The sequence below is a fragment of the Carlito syrichta genome, unplaced genomic scaffold (genome assembly GCF_000164805.1).
Source record: "Carlito syrichta isolate Samal-C Ts95f unplaced genomic scaffold, Tarsius_syrichta-2.0.1 Scaffold304473, whole genome shotgun sequence".
NCBI lineage: Eukaryota > Metazoa > Chordata > Mammalia > Primates > Tarsiidae > Carlito > Carlito syrichta.
The window spans coordinates 694,137-712,441 of record NW_007248569.1 but is presented as its reverse complement, the minus strand read 5'-3'; the positions used below and the strand labels follow the sequence as shown (position 1 = coordinate 712,441).

At 38.9% G+C, this 18,305-nt stretch overlaps 1 protein-coding gene across 1 annotated transcript in view; it reads right to left on the bottom strand.

Annotated features, from left to right (window-relative positions):
• LOC103262380 (microtubule-associated serine/threonine-protein kinase 4-like) overlaps positions 1 to 18,305 on the bottom strand; it is a gene marked incomplete at its 3' end in the record, with an annotated part of 411,003 nt that overhangs the window by 14,142 nt on the left and 378,556 nt on the right. The gene's annotated exons all lie outside the window — the stretch shown is intronic.

Genomic DNA, 18,305 nt, shown 5'->3' with positions numbered 1-18,305 from the left:
TCTATCACAGAAACAAAGAATGCTTCTTACTCACGCATGTCCTCACTCATAAGGGGGTCCTGAACACTGCTCACATTAGCACAAGGGAGGGCAGTCGCTGAGCACTGCCTGGGGAGGAGGGGGCTGGGGGGGGACGACATGGTAACAACACAAAGGGTACCTGGTCCTAAACCCGGGGAAGTGAGGGCCAGTTGGAGGCCCAAACTTCGCCTGCAAGCAGCTTATTTGTATAGTCAGCCCTTACTTGTACCCCGCATTGCTAATTTTAAAAAAATTCACAATATTTACAATATTTCTGCAAAATGCCCTTTTCTTCAAATCCCCAATAACACTTTGATTTTTCCTGGAGCAAGGATTTTTTTTTGGGGGGGACGGGGACAGGGGGGGCCTGAGTTCTAACACAGCTTTCCAAGTGTGCAAAAGACATAAACAAACACATCCTACCACCAACCAGCAGTCCTCAATAGATTTAACAATATAAATATTTCATTCAGCCAACAGAATAATAAATATATATGAATGTCACGGCCGTGACCCTCTAGATGCTAACATTTCAAAGAGCAGGTACATGGGGGTAAGCATAGGCTGTAACCAGAGGGTGCTTACTATTTCAGGGAGGCAGCCTTAGTATTTTTATTTGTAGTAGAGTGAATCAAAGTCTGAGTTCTTGAAAAGAAATCCTCCTATTCGAAAGTACGTATTTTCAAGGTGGATTTGTCAAAGCTAGTTGTTTTTGTTTTTGTTTTTGAGTTGGAGGCTCACTCCGTCTCCCAGACTGGAGTGCAGTAGCCGCTCCCGGCCACCACAGCCTCGACTTGCTGGGCTCCAACGATCCTTCCGCCTCAGCCTACTGAGTAGCCGGAATTACAGGCGCGCACTACCATGCCCGGCTGATTTTTTTGACTTATTGTAGAGATGAGGTCTCGCCAAGTTGCCCGGGCGGGTCTCGAACCCGCGGGCTGGCAATTCAAAGCTAGTTGTTAAATGCCGGGAAGCCTCCAGCAGGTCTGGACCTATCTCGAAACGGCCCAGATCCACTTCAGTGTGCCGAGGGGCACAGCGGGATTACCCCTTGTCAATATTTTCTTCAACAATCCCCTGGCTCCTAAGCAGCTGTACTGTGACTGGCCCGGCAGCCTGGACAAGCTGCAGCCACACAAAGGCTGGCAGAGCACGTCTGCCCAAGTCCTCCAGGGCTGGCGTGGAGCAGCCAGGGTTCTCTGGAAGGAGGGCAGCTCCCCCGGGGCTTGTTACTTTCTCCATTAGACCACTCAACCTGCTGCTGATCATTGAGAAAGCTTGGCAGGCAGCTGGTGAGGGCAAGTTCACGACACTCCAGACCACCCTGCTTCCCTCTGCATGTTTAATTAGACGGGCGGAACTGTCTGAGGGCTGCAGGGGACTGTAGCTGGTTTAAATAAGGGGGCGAGGGAAGGTTGCAAAGTAATCCTGTGCATTCCAGAAAATTAAAAACAAAAAAATAAGTCAGGAAGATCTGCTTAATCCCTAACAGCAAGGTTTATTATTGGTTTCTTAATGAAAGTGACTACTGTAATTAGGTGTAAAGAATACACAATTTCACGTTAAAGGCAGTACCTGGCTGTAAAGGTAAATAATTTATTGCCAGTGTGCAAAAAGAATAGACTAACACATTAAGGAGGATAAGTTTAGTGTTACCTTGAGGACTTTTGGACTGGCTGTATCTATACTGAAATTTTTCAATTAACTTAAGGTTGCAAATTTTATAGTGATGTCTTCAACAAATGCCATTAACTTTATGACAGACAGCACAATCACAGCCATTTAACTGGGAAGCGCTGAGAAGCCCATTTCTTTATGGATAGAGAATCATGAAGCACTTTTCCCCCTGCTGCAATGAAATTTATCATGCCTTTGCATCTGTTGTTCCTTGGGCCCCTGGAGAAATGAATTCTGCTTTTGCTATCCAGTAATCCAGGATTCATTTTGTCCATTTATCTACACAGCTAAATTACGTTCTTTCAACTTCTCCCAACAATCTTCATGCCCTCCCCTCATATCCCTAAGTTAGCTTATATATTATTCTTCATATTCCTTGAAAGATCTTGATAATTTCAAGATGGCTAAAAAAATTTTGTTTCCTAAATATTTCCTACTGCCAGAATCTACAAATAGATTTTGTTTTTGATTTGAGGGAAAACGTTCACTTTGCTCACACACCACATAGAGCAAACCACCAGTAAATTATTACAAGTAACAAAACAAGTGTTATTTGAAGCCAAGACATTTTGAGAGCAACCTCTGGTACCTTATTTACATAGAATGAAATAATAAGACCAATGAAACCTGGCACCAAATAATCAGCCCTGTGATTTTTGTAAAAAAAAAAAAAAAACCACTGTATCTGGATATTATAATGTGATCACTAAAACAACTGCAGAGAGCTTATAAAATACTTTTAAAAAAATCTGAAGAATAAAGAAACAAGGAATCAACTTAAAACTTTTTTTTCACTTTTAGAAATATTAGTAAGCCATAGGTATTTTATAATTCACAGTGATGCATCACCTTCAGGGTGGATGGGCAGAGATATAAATACAGAGGTAAATTATTGTAACTCTGTTCTTAAAAAAAAAAAAAAAAAAAAAGCAAGGCTGCCATTGACCATCTCTCATCTTCAAATTCTATCTTCTCAGGTTATGTTGTTTATCTAGGTCCATCAGTAGAAAACTATCCTCATTTTCTTTAAATCTAGTCCAACACTGCTATAAAACCAAACATCTTCAACTGCAAAATTAAAGACATCTGCATTATCTTACTTCTCACAGATCTCTCTTTTTGCTTCATATCAGATTCAAAAGCTAAATTGAAATGCATACACATACACGCACATGAAATCTCATTAAGGTTCTTAATTGTCACGGGATATGAGAGAAAATGAGTGGGGTGACGTGGGCTAGAGCACCTGATAAGACCTTAAGGACAAGAGACTCTAGCTCAATTTAAGGGCAGTTCAGCAAGTTTTAGATGAGAGGAGAAACAGAAAGGAACATAAGGAAGGAATCAGAAACAACCCAAACACCATAGGGTAATGCAATAGAGACTGGCCTCTGGGTGCAGGGAATTCAGACCAGTAAAGCCAATGAGCTGTGAACTGTGCTTATTGGTTCTAACTAGTGAGAGGACTTCAGAGACATCTGGAGGCAAGAGAGAGAGAGAAAGAGAGATGCCAACGGTTTGAACAGGTCTGATGTAGCTGGTAGGGTGAACAGGGAAATAGCAGAGGAGCAGGTTCTAGACCAGGAAAGCCAGTAGTAAGGATATTTTTGTGGGAAAACCAAGAATAGTCGCTGATGGGTTAGATACAAGAAATGGAAAAGAGTATAGACAGAAAGCAACTGACGTTTCCAATGTGGACAGACTGGGAGGATGACTGACTCACTTACAGGGGATTTGGGGTGAGAAGTGGAGTGGTGGTGATAACAGAAGGGTAACTGAGCATTCTGTAGATGTTTGTGTCATGTAGTACAGAAAATTCTTCAATTCTCCTTGGGGAAAAATTGTAAGAACAGAAGATTAGACAGGCAGAAGTTAATCTTTGACGTCTTTGTTATTTGAAATAAAAATTGATTTCTACTCGGTCTCTGAAGACTTAGCAACACTATTTTGTTAGACAGCGACCAAAATATGGCTAATTTAGGACAAGCCAAATTATAAAGCACATTTTATCATACGCGCTTAAGCCAGAGATGGGAACTTGACCAGTGTGCACATGCACAGGGTGTCCCTGGGACGGGAGAGCAAGACGGCTTGAAACCGAGTCCTATATATGACCTTCACTCCTCACAGCACTGCTCTCTGAATTCATCCACCCATCTGCAAGGCAATACCTGAGAGGCTCTCAAATGAAAACTGGTGCCAGTGAATTCTCTGCCCATATGTGCAGCACTTGCGTATAACTCAAACCCTGCTGCTCCCAGGGATTTGCTGGCTCTTGTATGTTGAGTGCTAGGATGCTTTATAGACCGCTGGTATCGCTGCTGATGTTTCCGACCCGGTAAGGTAAATCTTAGTAGTGGTCAGGGACTAGGGAGGTAATTAACTCCATGATCCCCAAGGGGAACTAGCATGGCTAATACATAAGCAGTGTATGAAAACCGTACTTAACCTAACAGTGCGACACAGGGTGCCTCATTTTAGCAGCAGCTATTGTTAAGAAAGTGGTTTCCAGATTAATTAAATTGTTTGATTGCTTTGTAATTAGATTGGAGAAGTCCTGTGTCTTCACCACAGAGAAGCAAGCTGCAAATCTTTTTAAAAGGCATATGCTATACCCTCTGTAGGTTATTCATGTGCTTTTAATAGCTGTCTGTTCACAAAATGATACTTTCGGATGCCTTGGTTTTCTATCAGGACCGAGGGAATCCAAAAATTAATGGCAGTTGCCGTTTGAAACTCCTGGTAGACAAAAGAGTAAGCCTCCCCATTTGAATCCTTGCTGTCATTGCTTGATGATCCTCTTAAGTGAGTTGTGCTGTTCACACCACAACAATCAGTGCTGTGTTTCTTATTGTTTTGTTGGAGATTCTTTACAACACATGCACACTGCTTAAAAACTGTAAGACCAAACTTCACAGAATCAAGCCTTGAATTTCCATGCAAGATGAACCCCAGCAGATAAAGTGGGGACCAAACCGCTAATCAAGAACCTCAAACTGAGTGAACGCTATAAATAATACTTCAGGTCCCCAGAGAAGTGTGAGTCTATCCTACCAGACCCAGGCAGGTGATACATGAAGAGACTTAGAAATCTTCCCTTCCTTTAGACACCTGTCTCAGAAGCTGGATCCTCTCCAGATATAACTGTAGAATATTAATTAAGCCTGGGCAGCTGTTTAGACACTAAGTGGCCAGGAAAAAAACCTTGATTGGCCGTCAGTGGAATTCTCTGGGTATAAGCTGTAAAGTGTTCACAGTTGGCCAATGAATAGAGTAGACTCATATGCTTAGGTTTTCAAGTAAAGACAGAATCGTACACAGTGAATCAAGGCTTCCTTATACTCTGGGCTCTCTGACTCCCTTTCGGTTTCCCCTGTTCCTGCCTTATTGATCCTTCCATAGCTAGCACCATTACTCACCATGTGACCAATTCAGCCAACAAATATTTATGAACCCTCGACCACATAGAGAGGAATGCCGTGTTTCATTTACATTCGAGAAAGACCCTTCTAGCTTTTCTGTGGCCAGTGCTCTTTAAGTAGGTAAGAGTGGAAGCAGGCCGATGCATCAGGAGGTGACCGCCACAGACAAGGCGAGAGACAATGGGGATTTGGATAGGGTGACTGCAGATCTCAGTTGTGTTTCGGCCGTAGAGCCAACAAGATCTGCTGAAAAAGTGGGGCTGAGTAGAATAAAGGGGGAAAGAAAGCAAACAAGGAAGATTTCTGGATTATAGGACAAAGCAAGTGGATACACGGTGGCATTAACTGAGAGGGGGAAGACTGAGGGGAATACGGTTTGCACGTGTTAGAGAGGATTAAGAGCAAAACTAGAAAACCTGGGTAAGCTTTAGGTTTTTTTTTTTTTTTTTTTTAACATAATGGAGGCTCTACCTCAAATCATGTTAAATATATTACAATGTGCTCATATTCTACATTTATGCAAGTATATATAACAATGTTACATTTAGTTGCATTTCTCATATGTAACATTTATAGTGCCTAAACATTTAAGAATTCTGCCAGTTTTCTTATTGTACTTTAGAGCAAATAAGATTTTTTCATCTCATATTGTTTAGTACTTAACAGATTTAATGGCCCTGATCTATTTCAGACACTCAAACTATTCAATAGTGCTAAACAAAATTTCTGTGGAGAGGGAAAATTCTATAGGCTAAATATTAAAGTTTGGCCAATGATCATTTTAATCATTCTGCCTCCTGAAACCATAGATAAAACTGAATGGAATGAACGATATGCAAACTATACTTCATCTCTCTTCTCCTGTAACCAGTTTATAATTTTAAATGCTGGCGAGGAATAAACTCTGGTTATACTTACAGATACACAAAAAGTAGACTTTGGGTTGTCAGTGTCTTATCTGTTATATAGTGAACAGGAAGCATACCAGTTTTTCCTAATAATTATGTATGAAGTTATTTTATGCACAGGGCTTTAAACTACCTGCTAGAACAGATTAAATAAGTGAACAAGATGTAAAGAACTACACATCTACTGATGGAAAGAGATACAGATGCCATCAACCTCAGAATCATCTTGCAAAGCCAATTCCAGATCCTTATTCATGTGATAAATTTTCTTAAACCAAAGCCCTTAAATGTATCAACTTACTTAATATTAAAAAAAAACCCAAAGCCTGCCAACAGCAATATAGAAAATATACTGTTTCACAATAGACTACTGATAAATACACGTGAACTATTTTCTAAAGTATGACTGATGAGGTTGTAGGGTGGAAAACACACAAGGAGTAGAAGAGAGACCCAGTAAGAGGTCAATTTCTATGTCATAAGCCTTGCACAGATGCCCATTGTCTCAATTTCATGAAGCTGTTTCTCCGGAATTTGTGTACTGTATTTGAAATGCCGTGGCATTGACAGGAATCCCTTGGAGATGTGTTATAATGGGTTCTTGAGAATGTTTTAGCTTTTCATTGACCCTTCCTTATTACTCTGAATTGATGTCACATCTCAAGGTGATCCCAAGTAAAGACTGGTGAATGTCAAGAGCGATGAAGAAAGTTGATTTTTTAGTTGTATGTTTCCTCCCATCTACAGTAATTCATCTTCCTAGCAATAGACAAGAGATTACTTTACCCTTTGTTTAAAGTTACTGAGTAGCATTTGTAAGGTCATGGAAGGAAGGTAAGAACATAGCTGCCGTAAAAGATATTCCTAAGCTTCATGCAATTTCATGAAATTTGATTCATTCTATTAATCTTAGATAATTAATTAGTCTCTGAATCTGGATAAGTCTCAGCGTTAAAGAATGTAACCTAATGTGTGCATATTATTATTTTTTCAGCCTTACATGAGGGATTTAATTCCTTAGCATAATTAGATACAAATAATTTCCCTTTTTTCCTAGAAGAAGGGTGGATGTTATCAGGAAATTGGTTCTTCTCAGACTATTTGCTTCAACTGCTGAATTCTTTCTAGTCAGAGAGGAAGTATTTAAATGAAATGCATATCCACATAACTTTCTAAATGTAATCTAAAGATATTCTCCATTATAAACCTTTCAGTTCCTAGTTAACAAGTAAATACTAAATTTAAGGTGGCCCCATTTAACAAATGCTGAATGTTCCGTCCACCTTTGGTACACAGGAATTCTACCTGGAAGAAGCAAAGCAAAATATGTGCAAAGTTTCTTTTTTTTTCTCTTTTAAATAGTTAATCATTTTTCAGTTTCTAATTCCAGAAATGTGTTCAGACTTGAAGAATAAAAGACATTGAACTCTACTGCTTCATAGTAAAATAATACGTATTGTGCCAAGAATCTATGAAGTCAGAATTCAGACTTTCAGTTCCCACAAACCATAGAGGAGAACTTGGAAACCCCTGGTCCTGAGATGTTCCTACCCTAGTATTTTTCTCACACTTCTTGCCACTTCCATCTCCTAGATAAATAAACAGTTGTCAACCTGGACTGCGTATTACAATCACCGGCAAAGTTTTAAAAATGCCAATGTCTAGGGCCTATCCCATCCCCTTGAAATGAGATAATTCTAAAATGCAGCCAGGTCTTAGAGTTTCTTGTGTACTGTAAACCAAATCCTCAACTCCCACTTGCCCCAAGAGTGCCCAACCAGGAAGTCTTGGAATTCTTTTTTTTTTTTTCATTTCCCTACTTCCTTCTAAAATTCAACTTCCCTTCTTCCTTGTCTTAGGTATACTACTAGTTCAATGTCCTTTTTAAATATCCACCTCACTGTGACCTCTAAGAAGTCTCAAAACAGCACTAAGTCCTGAAATCCCCTCCCTATTAACCCAAACAATCAACCCAGACAAATAGTATCCTACTGTGTCAGCAATCCAAAATCCACCTGTCCACAGAGGTCCTCCTGGGTTAAGCAGGTACATAACTTCCCCCACCCTAATCCCACTGCTACTCCTACAATTTCTCCTTTCTCTAAAACAGGACTACTCCCTTCCCTGCTAATCCTGTTGTATCATTTGCAGGTTCCTGGATTAAGGTGAAAAATCTTTGTAAAAGGAAAACACAGGGATAAAACCATTAATTAACCATAACCTTGTTTACATTTCCACTATCAACTTTAATCATTTGTCTGTTCAAACTATTTTTCATTTTAATCAGTACCTAACAATACATAAATGAGATATTTAACTTAAAATCTGTGCATCTCCAGCAAAAGAAACCATCAAAAGAGTAAAGAGACAACCCACAGAATGGGAAAAAATATGCTCAAGCTATACATCTGACAAAGGCCTAACATCCAGGATCGACAAGGAACTCAAATGAATTGAAAACAAAACAAAACAAACAACTCCATTAAAAAGTGGGCAAAGGACATAAACAGACACTGCTTAAAGGAGGACATACAAGTAGCCAGTAAACACATAAAAAATGCTCAGTCTCACTGATCATCAGATAAATGCAAATCAAAACTATAATGAGTTACCACCTAACATGGATAAGGATGGCTATCATTAAATAAAAACAAAACAAAACAAAACAAAAACAGGTGTTGGCATGGCTGTGGAGAAAATAGGATATTTCTGCACTGCTGGTAGGAATGTAAACTTTTCAACCTCTATGGAAAACAGTGTGGCAATTCTTCAAAGAACTAAAATCAAACTTTCATATGATCCAGCAATCCCCCTCCTGGGAATATACCCAGAGGAACATGAATCGTTCTACCAAAAAGACACCTGCCTACTCATGTTTACTGCAGCACTATTCACAATAGCAAAAACATGGAACCAACCCAGATGCCCACTGAAAGTGGACTGGGTAAAGAAAATGTGGTACATATACACAATGGAATATTATGCAGTCATGAAGAACAACAAAATTATGGCCTCTGGAGCATCATGGATGCAGCTGCAGACCATCTTTGGCACTGTGGAACTATGGCAGAAACAAGAGCTAAATAGCACATGATCTCATTCAAAAGTGAGCCCTGAATACAAGTCACACTAGCACACTAGCGTGGGTCAGTTAGGAGCCCAAACTTCACCGCCATGCAATCTACTTACATAGTAAATTCCCACTTGTACCCCACAACACTAAAATAAATAAAAATATTTGCATCTCATTGCTTTACTTTTTTCAGAGGCAGAATGCTGATTATTTGGTCCATGCATTACTAAAATATTTAAAATTTTTGGGACAGTTACAATCAAGCTATGGGACCTAAATTCAACAACTGATTTTCAGAAGCAAAACTAAGATTATCCACTCTACTTATTGTAACCATTACTTCTTGCAGAAAACAAGATTTGCCTGTATCCATGGTAAGAACATGTCCATTCAGGTCCTGATTTGTTTCTGTTCTGAACATGTGTGCATAATATTTTTAGCAGACAACCTTAAGATAATTGATGCGTGTCATTAGTGCAGCTTGTTCCAAACCACATGCAACTCTGAGATTCTGCAGGCTCAAATGTCACCCTCTAGAGAATCACTACCTGATAGAGCCACAGTTATTAATTACAAGAGGTTTAATCCTTCAGGCATTCTGTGGTGAATTGAGACAAGAAAAAAAGGTTGTGGTTATTCTCTTAAAGAGCATGACAGGGTCTTTAAGGCCCTCTTTGAATGAAAAACTGGCTACATATTTTGAAATTCTAAATCATTTGACAAGTACTTCTGCATAGTCAATATATTCTGCACACTTTGCTAGGCCCAGAGAGTCAAAAATGAATACCTGGGGCTTCCTCTAAGTGCTGTTGGCCTTGACAATGAATGAAATGAAATGCTAACCAATCTGTGTTTAATTAAGCTAGAGTTTTGTATTCTGAGAACACGCAAGGGGTCAGTGGGCCAGGTATGACTAAGTTGGTCTAGTGCTATGAAGTTGAACAGGAAGGTACAAATTCCCCTCATTTTTGGCAGATCCTTGGTAGCCTTAGGAGAAAGAAGGCTGATTCAGACCATCCCTGACCACAGTCTTTTCCCCACCAGGCAGGGAAAAAAGGTTCAGCAGAGCATAATGGGACTCTGTGTTCACAGTGGTAAATATAAGCTGAGGAAGTCATGAATTCACTGGGCCAATCTGCAACCTGAGTCCTGAAGGAAAGTGGAAGAAGGAAAAGTGAAAAGGACAAGGAGATACCTGGGGTAGAGGAATTGAACAAGCAAAGAGAGTCCCAGAAGTAAACAACACATTTTTATGTTTTAATTTTTATTACAAAAGCAAATATTTGTACATGGTTAAAAAAAGTCAAACAATTTGGAGTAGATATACAACAGACAAAAATCTCTCTCAATCTCTGAACCTTATTCACTGACTCATTCAAATACTTTTGTGCCAGGCTCCGTACCAGATTTTCAGTCTCACCACATCTTCCCACCCCAGTTCTCCTAATTAGATGGAACCTCTTTTGATAGGGTATGTACTTATCCAGAAATACAGTATATATGTATGTATAAGCATGCATTATGTATGTAAAGAATTCCTCCCCAAATAATACCATTCCAAATATAATGTTCTATATTTATATAGCCTATCAAGTTGCTTTTGCTTATTTTTATTAATAATCTATATCTTTCTGTATTAGCCCATCTAAATCTCCATCATCATCTTTTATCACCAAATAATATTCCAATATTTCATGTACCATAATCTACTTAGTCTTCTATTAATGAGTACTTGTACCGATTTCAGTGTTTTGATGATTCATTGAGTATTTTAAAAATATTGATGTGAGCCGGGCTTGGTGGCTCAGCCTGTAATCCCACGCCTTTGGGAGGCTGAGGTGAGTGGATTGCCTGAGCCCGCGGGTTCGAGACCCGCCTGGGCAACTTGGCGAGACCTCATCTCTACAATAAATCAAAAAATCAGCCGGGCGTGGTAGTGCATGCCTGTAATTCTGGCTACTGGGAAGGCTGAGGTGGAAGGATCGCCGGAGCCCAGCGGGTCGAGGCTGCGGTGGCCGGGAGCTGCCACTGCACTCCAGTCTGGGCGACAGAGTGAGACTCCAACTCAAAAAAAAAAAATTATGTGAGCTAAATTCCTAGATGTAGAAATATTGAGTCCAATGGTGGGTGTATTTTTTACTGTGATCCATCTAGCTAAATGGCTCTCCAAAGACACTGCACTAATTTACATTCTCATGAATGGTATCTAGGATGCTTGCTCCTGTCAACCTTGCCAATACTGATTCTTTTCAGATTTTAGTAATTTGATAGATGGCATCACATTGTTTGATATGCGTTTTTTCCCCAGCTTTATTGAGGTATAATTGACAAATAAAAATTGTATATATTTAAGATATACAATGTGATATTTGCTATACAAATACATCACACAATTTACTGTAGTCAAGCTAATTAATATATCTGTCACCTAACATAACATTTCACATTTCTTTAGCTGATTATGAATAAAGTAGAACATTCTTAATATGTTAATTGACCATTTGTGTTTCTTTTTTTGTACAAACTGCCTGGTTCATAATTTATTCCACTGAGTTCTTATGTTAGTCTTTTTCTCTTATTGCTTTTTTCTTTTTTTGCACATGAGGTGATTCTGTCAATACATTGAAGATCTTTTTTCCTATTTGTGTTTATCTTTTAATGGTCCTTATGATAACTTTACTGCAGAAAAATTTTTATTTGATCAAATTTATTGATCATGTTCCTTGGTGACTTTTAGATTTTGTACTTTGGAAAAGCCTTCCTCAATCTCAAATTTTTTTAATGCATCTATATTTTTCTAGTCTTTTTATAGTTTTTAAAATAAAAAATTAATTTTAAAAATCTATATGGCATTTATTTGGTGTCAGGAGTGAGACAGCAGTCCAATTTCCATTTTTTTCATATGGCTAATCAATTGACTCATGACAATTTATTGGCTTAAATAATCTACACTTTCCTCCAATGATTCAAATAAGACATGTTTAAGGAATGGGATGTAATTGGATGCCATGGAAGGGAAGCTGTAAGAAATTAGGGCAGGGCAGTGAATGGTGAGGAGCACAGAGGATGAAGACCAAACTAAGACGACAGCCTGGGGCTAGCTGGAAATACCCTTGAGGTCCGTATTCCAGGTGCTTCTTCACGCCAGTGGGGCCCCAATTTCTACCAAGTACTCCAGGTGCTTCTAAAGCACACCAGAGTTTCAAAATCCTTGCTTTAGAACAGTGATCTTAACCTTGGCTTCATATTAAAATAGCCTAGGGAACTTAAGAAACCCCAAAGCCCAGGCCACACTTACAAACCAATTAAATCAGAATGGGGAGGGGGTGGAGGGCAATCATCAGTCATTTTTAAAGCTTTCCAGGTGACGCCAGTGTGCATCGAGTTTCAGAAACACTACTTTAGATTCTGTGGGGGGTGGGGAAGCGAATTTTATAGTTTAAGTTGTTCTCTACCCTTACTATGTATCAAAATCCCTGGGGAGCTTTTAAAAAGATACAGATGGATGCCAGGTCTGGCCAGACACCTGAAGTTTTCGATTTAATTGGTCTGGGGTCTGGGTAATTTTTTTCAAGCTCCACATGTGACTGTGATGTGCAGCCAGGCTTTAGAACATACAGTGCAGTAACTCTCCAACTGTAGAGCGCATCAGAATCACCTAGAGGATTTGATAGACCACAGATTGCTGGGCACCACCCCCACTACTTAATTAGTAGGTCTGGATTGGAGTTTTAGAATTTGTATTTCTAACTAGTATCCTGCTGCTGCTGTTCTGGGAATCACTACATTCACGCATGCCATGATGAACCACGAAATGTTTTACTTTAGGTAAAAGACATAATCAAGTTTGCGCCTTTCAAAAAGATTAGCTTCAATGTGGAAGGGAGCTTTGCTGGAGATGGGGCACGTGACATGAGAGCATGCAGAAAGAGAGGTCCAGTTATCCGCCGATTGCAAAAGCCCCGAACCAATAACTGGGGAGAGGGGTCAGGTATTAACACTCTTCAGAGGCAGAGTGGGCAGAAGTGTGTGACAAATGATGACACTGAGGTTTCTAGTTTGGGTGACTAGGCTGATGATGTTGCTAATAACAGGGTTGGTAATGTTAAATTTGGTACTGGATAACAGTTGGATTTGAGGTGCTGGTGGGACACAATCAGACGGTGAGAGAGACAGTAAAGAGAAGCACGCATCTGTGTTCAGAAGAGACGTCCAAGGCCCAAGATCAAGCAGTGGGAAAAATCAGCTTACACATGAAACCTTGGGAGAGAATGCATGCCTCAAGTAAAAGGGCTACAGACAATGTGATCCAAGGAATTCTAGTAGCTGAAATGGAGGAGAAAGACAAAAGAAGAGAAACAGTCAAGAAATATGAGACGGTTCCTGGTATCAAATTCTGCAAGGTGCTCAGACTGAAAAAAAAATATATATATATATATTTTTTGAGTTGGAGCGTCACTCTGTCGCCCAGACTGGAGGGCAGTGGCCGCTCCCGGCCACCGCAGCCTCTACCTGCTGGGCTCCGGCGATCCTTCCGCCTCAGCCTTCCGAGTAGCTGGAATTACAGGCATGCGCTACCACGCCCAGCTGATTTTTTGATTTATTGTAGAGATGAGGTCTCACCAAGTTGCCCAGGCGGGTCTCGAACCCGCGGGCTCAGGCAATCCACTCACCTCAGCCACCCAAAGTGCTGGGATTACAGGCTGAGCCACCAAGCCCGGCCAAAAAAAAAATATTTTTTTATGAAGTGGTTATTAGATCTGGCCTCTGGGCGATCCGGGTTATCTTCCACAGTGGAGCAGTGAGGTGGGATGGCATCAAGCCTGGGGACATCATCAATTAATTTCGGGCTACGTTAGACCCAGGCTAGCTACTCAAGGGTACTGGAGACGATATTGCTGACTCTGTTTTACCAACACATATAATAAAGATAATGAATAATATCTACATTTGGTTTTAATTTAATTATCATTTCAAAAATAAGAACTTTCAAGGGATATAAAAGCAAATCATTTCATAGTATGATTTAAAAACCTAATATTAAAAATGTGCTATCAGGTGGAAAACGGGTGAGATAATGCCTAAAGGAAGAGTTAGCTTTTAGATTTTATGACATCAGTTATAGCAAAACAAAATCTCGACCTTTCTCCTACAGGTTATCATGTTTATGATTGTGGAATCTTAATGAAGATCAATTTTACTTAAGATACTTTACATTAACATCTTTTTTACTAAGACATAAGTTCTGCTAAATAGTTTTGTAATGTGTTGAAACATTACAATGAACTCCGACCAAAAAAAAAGGACATACATTTTAATTGAGCAATCCATGTCATAAAAACACTCCAGTTTTCATCAGATCCTATGCTATGCTCCAGCAGATGCATACATTTCTAGGTGGATGTTAGATAGAAGTTGGTAGCAAACTCCCGTCACCACCATGGGGCTGACTAAGGATAAATTAGACTGAGGGGATAACTTTAGTACTGCTACTAATATTGGAAGAGGCTACACATAAAACTGTCTGTTTTAAACTGGAAGCAGATGGTGAGGGTGGAAGCAAAATGCACATGGGATTTTTCTGGTGAAACATTTAAAATTCACAGAAAAAGAACTGCGCACTTTTAAAATAACTTTTTAAAACCTGATTCTAAAGGTAACACATGATCATGGCAGAGGACTTGGAAAATATATTCAATTTTAAAAATGAAATGATAGTCCTACTAATGTAATATCATGGTGTCTTTATTTTTTGACAGTGTATACAAACATACTTTAAAATCAGAACCTAAACCATAGTCAGTTTTGGGTCCTGCTCTTTATAATTAGGCTGTAATTATAATTCTCCTATGCCATTAAATATTCAAAAATGTTATGATTTTTTAATGACTACAAATTATTCCACTATACAGCTGGACTACAACTTAAGCATCACTCCTCTTACTATTTAATGTTTTGCTTGTTTTCAATTTTGTGCGATTACAAATAATACTGCAATTAACATCCTAAAATATGTACTTCTGGGTACTTTTTTGATTATTTCCTTAAATTATATTTCATGAAATGCAAATAACAATTCAAGGGATATGAACTATTTTGGGGGTTCTTGACATAAAGTATCAAGCTGCTCTCTAAACCCATTGTAAATTTACACTAATGTGTGAGAATATCCATTTCACTATATCATTGACAGAAATTAATATTACCTTGTTTGCTTTTTAATATTTGCAAATCAGGTGAAAACTGGTATCTCATAATTTTGATTTGCATTTATTTGATTAGTGAGAGGTTCAGCTTTTCATTTGTTTACCTATCATTTCTATTTCTTCTGTGAGCTGTCTGTTCATGTCCTTTGCATATTTATTTAGTATGGCTGTATTTTCATACATCCATTAAAAAGACCTCCTTATGACTTACCAATACTAATCTTCTCTGCCCATTATATTTGTTGGAGATATTTTCTTAGTAATTTGCCAGTTTTTCAATTTTGTTTATGATGTTTTTTAACTTATAGAACTTTAAACTCCTAAGACATTGTCAATCTTTCCCTTTCAGCGATTTCTTCCTCTTTTTACACTCAGAAATGATTTATTCATCCCAGATACATAAAATGTTCAACAGTATATTAATTTTACTTTTTAGGGTTTAATTTTTATAGGTAATTTAAACACCATACAAAAATCATGTTATATAGCATGAAGAAGTTCACCTTAAGTATTTTTTCATGAAAAGAGCCAATTTTCCTAACATCATATGTTGATTTCATATGTAAATGACTGCTTGAAGTATTGCCACTTGATGAGACATGCTAATCTCAGGTAGGTCAAATCTGACTCACTGAATTTTCTTATCTAATTATACCTACTCATTTTTCCAAAGTGTACCCTGAAGTCATTACATCAAGTTACCATAGTAAGCATTTGTCATCTTCATGGTCCCCCAGTTATCTCCTAAGTGGCTCCCTAGATAGGAGGAATTTCCTATATTGTGAGTCCTGCCTCTGCCAAGTTAATGTCACCAGCCACTTTCTCAGCTTTTTTTGTAATTAGTATACAAACTGGACTTTTTTTGAGTTTTTCAAACTAAATTCAATTTTGATTCGAAAGAAGATGGTAAAAGAACCTTCCAAAGAAATCAATTTTGGTGGCAAACGTGGTGACAGAGGTATTCTTCTTGGGGGTATCAGTGTCAGGAATTTCTGGACCCCAGGGATCAGGAGCAGCAGGGGCGGGGACTTGCTCTGGCACAGTGCTGTCATGTATTTTTTCAAGCTATGGTGGCCTTCGATGCTCACTCTTTGGTGCTCCTGAAAATTCTGTGAGCTATCTAATATGCTTTAATAAATGGATCCTCTGCTTAAACTAGACAGAGAGCATTCTGTGTTTGCAGTGAAGAAAACACATACACACTCATGAAAATTCTGACTAGAAGTGCATTCAAACTGCAATAATCATAATATTAAGCCGTTTTTCCAATGAACAGGCTATTTTCCATTATTCAAAATAATACAGTGGGGCCCCAAATCAAATGATGTTTTGTTGCTTTATTTCGTAGCAATCCCTTTCAAGTCTCCTTCTCTTTACCCCAAAGCATGATATTTACTGTCCTTACGGGGAATAGTTGAGAGTAATGAGAAGAGAGCATGGAATGCTATCAGGAATTCCTTCCTTCTCCACTCACATTTCTAACCTGTCATAGTTGGTAATATACATCAATTTCTACAGATCTATCTTGTATTCAACCTACTCCTTATTAACTTTTAAAGTTACCTACTGAATTCTCTTGGATTAGGTTATTTGTATTATATGAATATAACAAATTTGACCATCTGTGAATTACAGATCTTGTTTCGGTTTTTTTTTTTTTTGAGTTGGAGTCTCATTCTGTCGCCCAGACTGGAGTGCAGTGGCAGCTCCCGGCCACTGCAGCCTCGACCTGCTGGGCTCCGGCGATCCTTCCGCCTCAGCCTTCCGAGTAGCCGGAATTACAGGTGCGTGCTACCACGCCTGGCTAATTTTTTGATTGATTGTAGAGATGAGGTCTCGCTGCCCAGGTGGGTCTGGAACCCGCGGGCTCAGGCAATCCACTCACCTCAGCCTCCCAAAGGTGTGGGATTACAGGCTGAGCCACCGAGCCCGTCTTTGTTTCGGTTTTATATGTTACTTGATGGTAAAGAAACTGTAGAATAAAGTTAATGGGGAGAGATTTTAACAGAATGCTTCTGGTACTTCACTAGAGTAAGATATTGGCCATTAGTTTGAGTTAGATGTCTTTCTACTCTTTTTTGAATTCTCTGTTCACCCTCACTTTCTAAAGAATTTTTAGCTGAAATGGATGTTTAATTTTATTAAGTGCTTTTAAAATATCTATTTAGATGAACATTTGGCCCACTGCTATGATGTATTAGTAGAGTTTACAATGTTAAACTAATCAGCATTCTTAAAGTAAATCTCAGTAGTTTATAATGTTAATACTGTTCTACTAATACTGTTCTACTAAATTTTAACATTTACACATTAAAGTGAAGATGAGTATGTTTTTTAACTTTTCTTCTGTGTCATACAAGGAAATTTTTGCTTTTCATTCTTATAAGCTGTTATCTTTATATGTTCAAAAAGCATACCTGAATGTATATTTTACCTAATTAATGAGTTTAAAAGAAATACAATATAATTCTTGTTTCCTTCCCCACTCTCCAAAGTAAGTCAAGGAACTGAGCACGTGTTCTTCTGCCACCCCCTACTCTGATCTTAGTTGATGTGTGTTCTAGAGCTATATTGTTATTAGTGAATTATTATTTTGCTGTATTTTCAAGAATCTTTTCAAACTTTCTTTTTTCTATCAGGACCCACAATAGTACTTTCAGAATTCATCTTTCCAATCTGAGTTCTTCATTTCAACTTAACTTTTAGTTATCTTCTGTATATCTTTTTTTGAGTCAGAGTCTCCCTCTGTCATCCAGGCTGCAGTGCAATGGCATGCTCAGAGCCACTGCAACCTTGACATGCTAGGCTCAGCAGATCCTTCTGCCTTAGCCTTCCAAGTAGCTGGAACTACAGGTGTGCGCCACTATGCCAAAAAAAATTTTTTTTTTTTTGAAAAGACAAGGTTTCACCAAGTTGCCCAGGCTGGTCTCAAATCCCTGGGCTCAGGCAATCCTCTTGCCTCGGCCTCCCAAAGTGCTGGCATTATAGGTGTAAACCA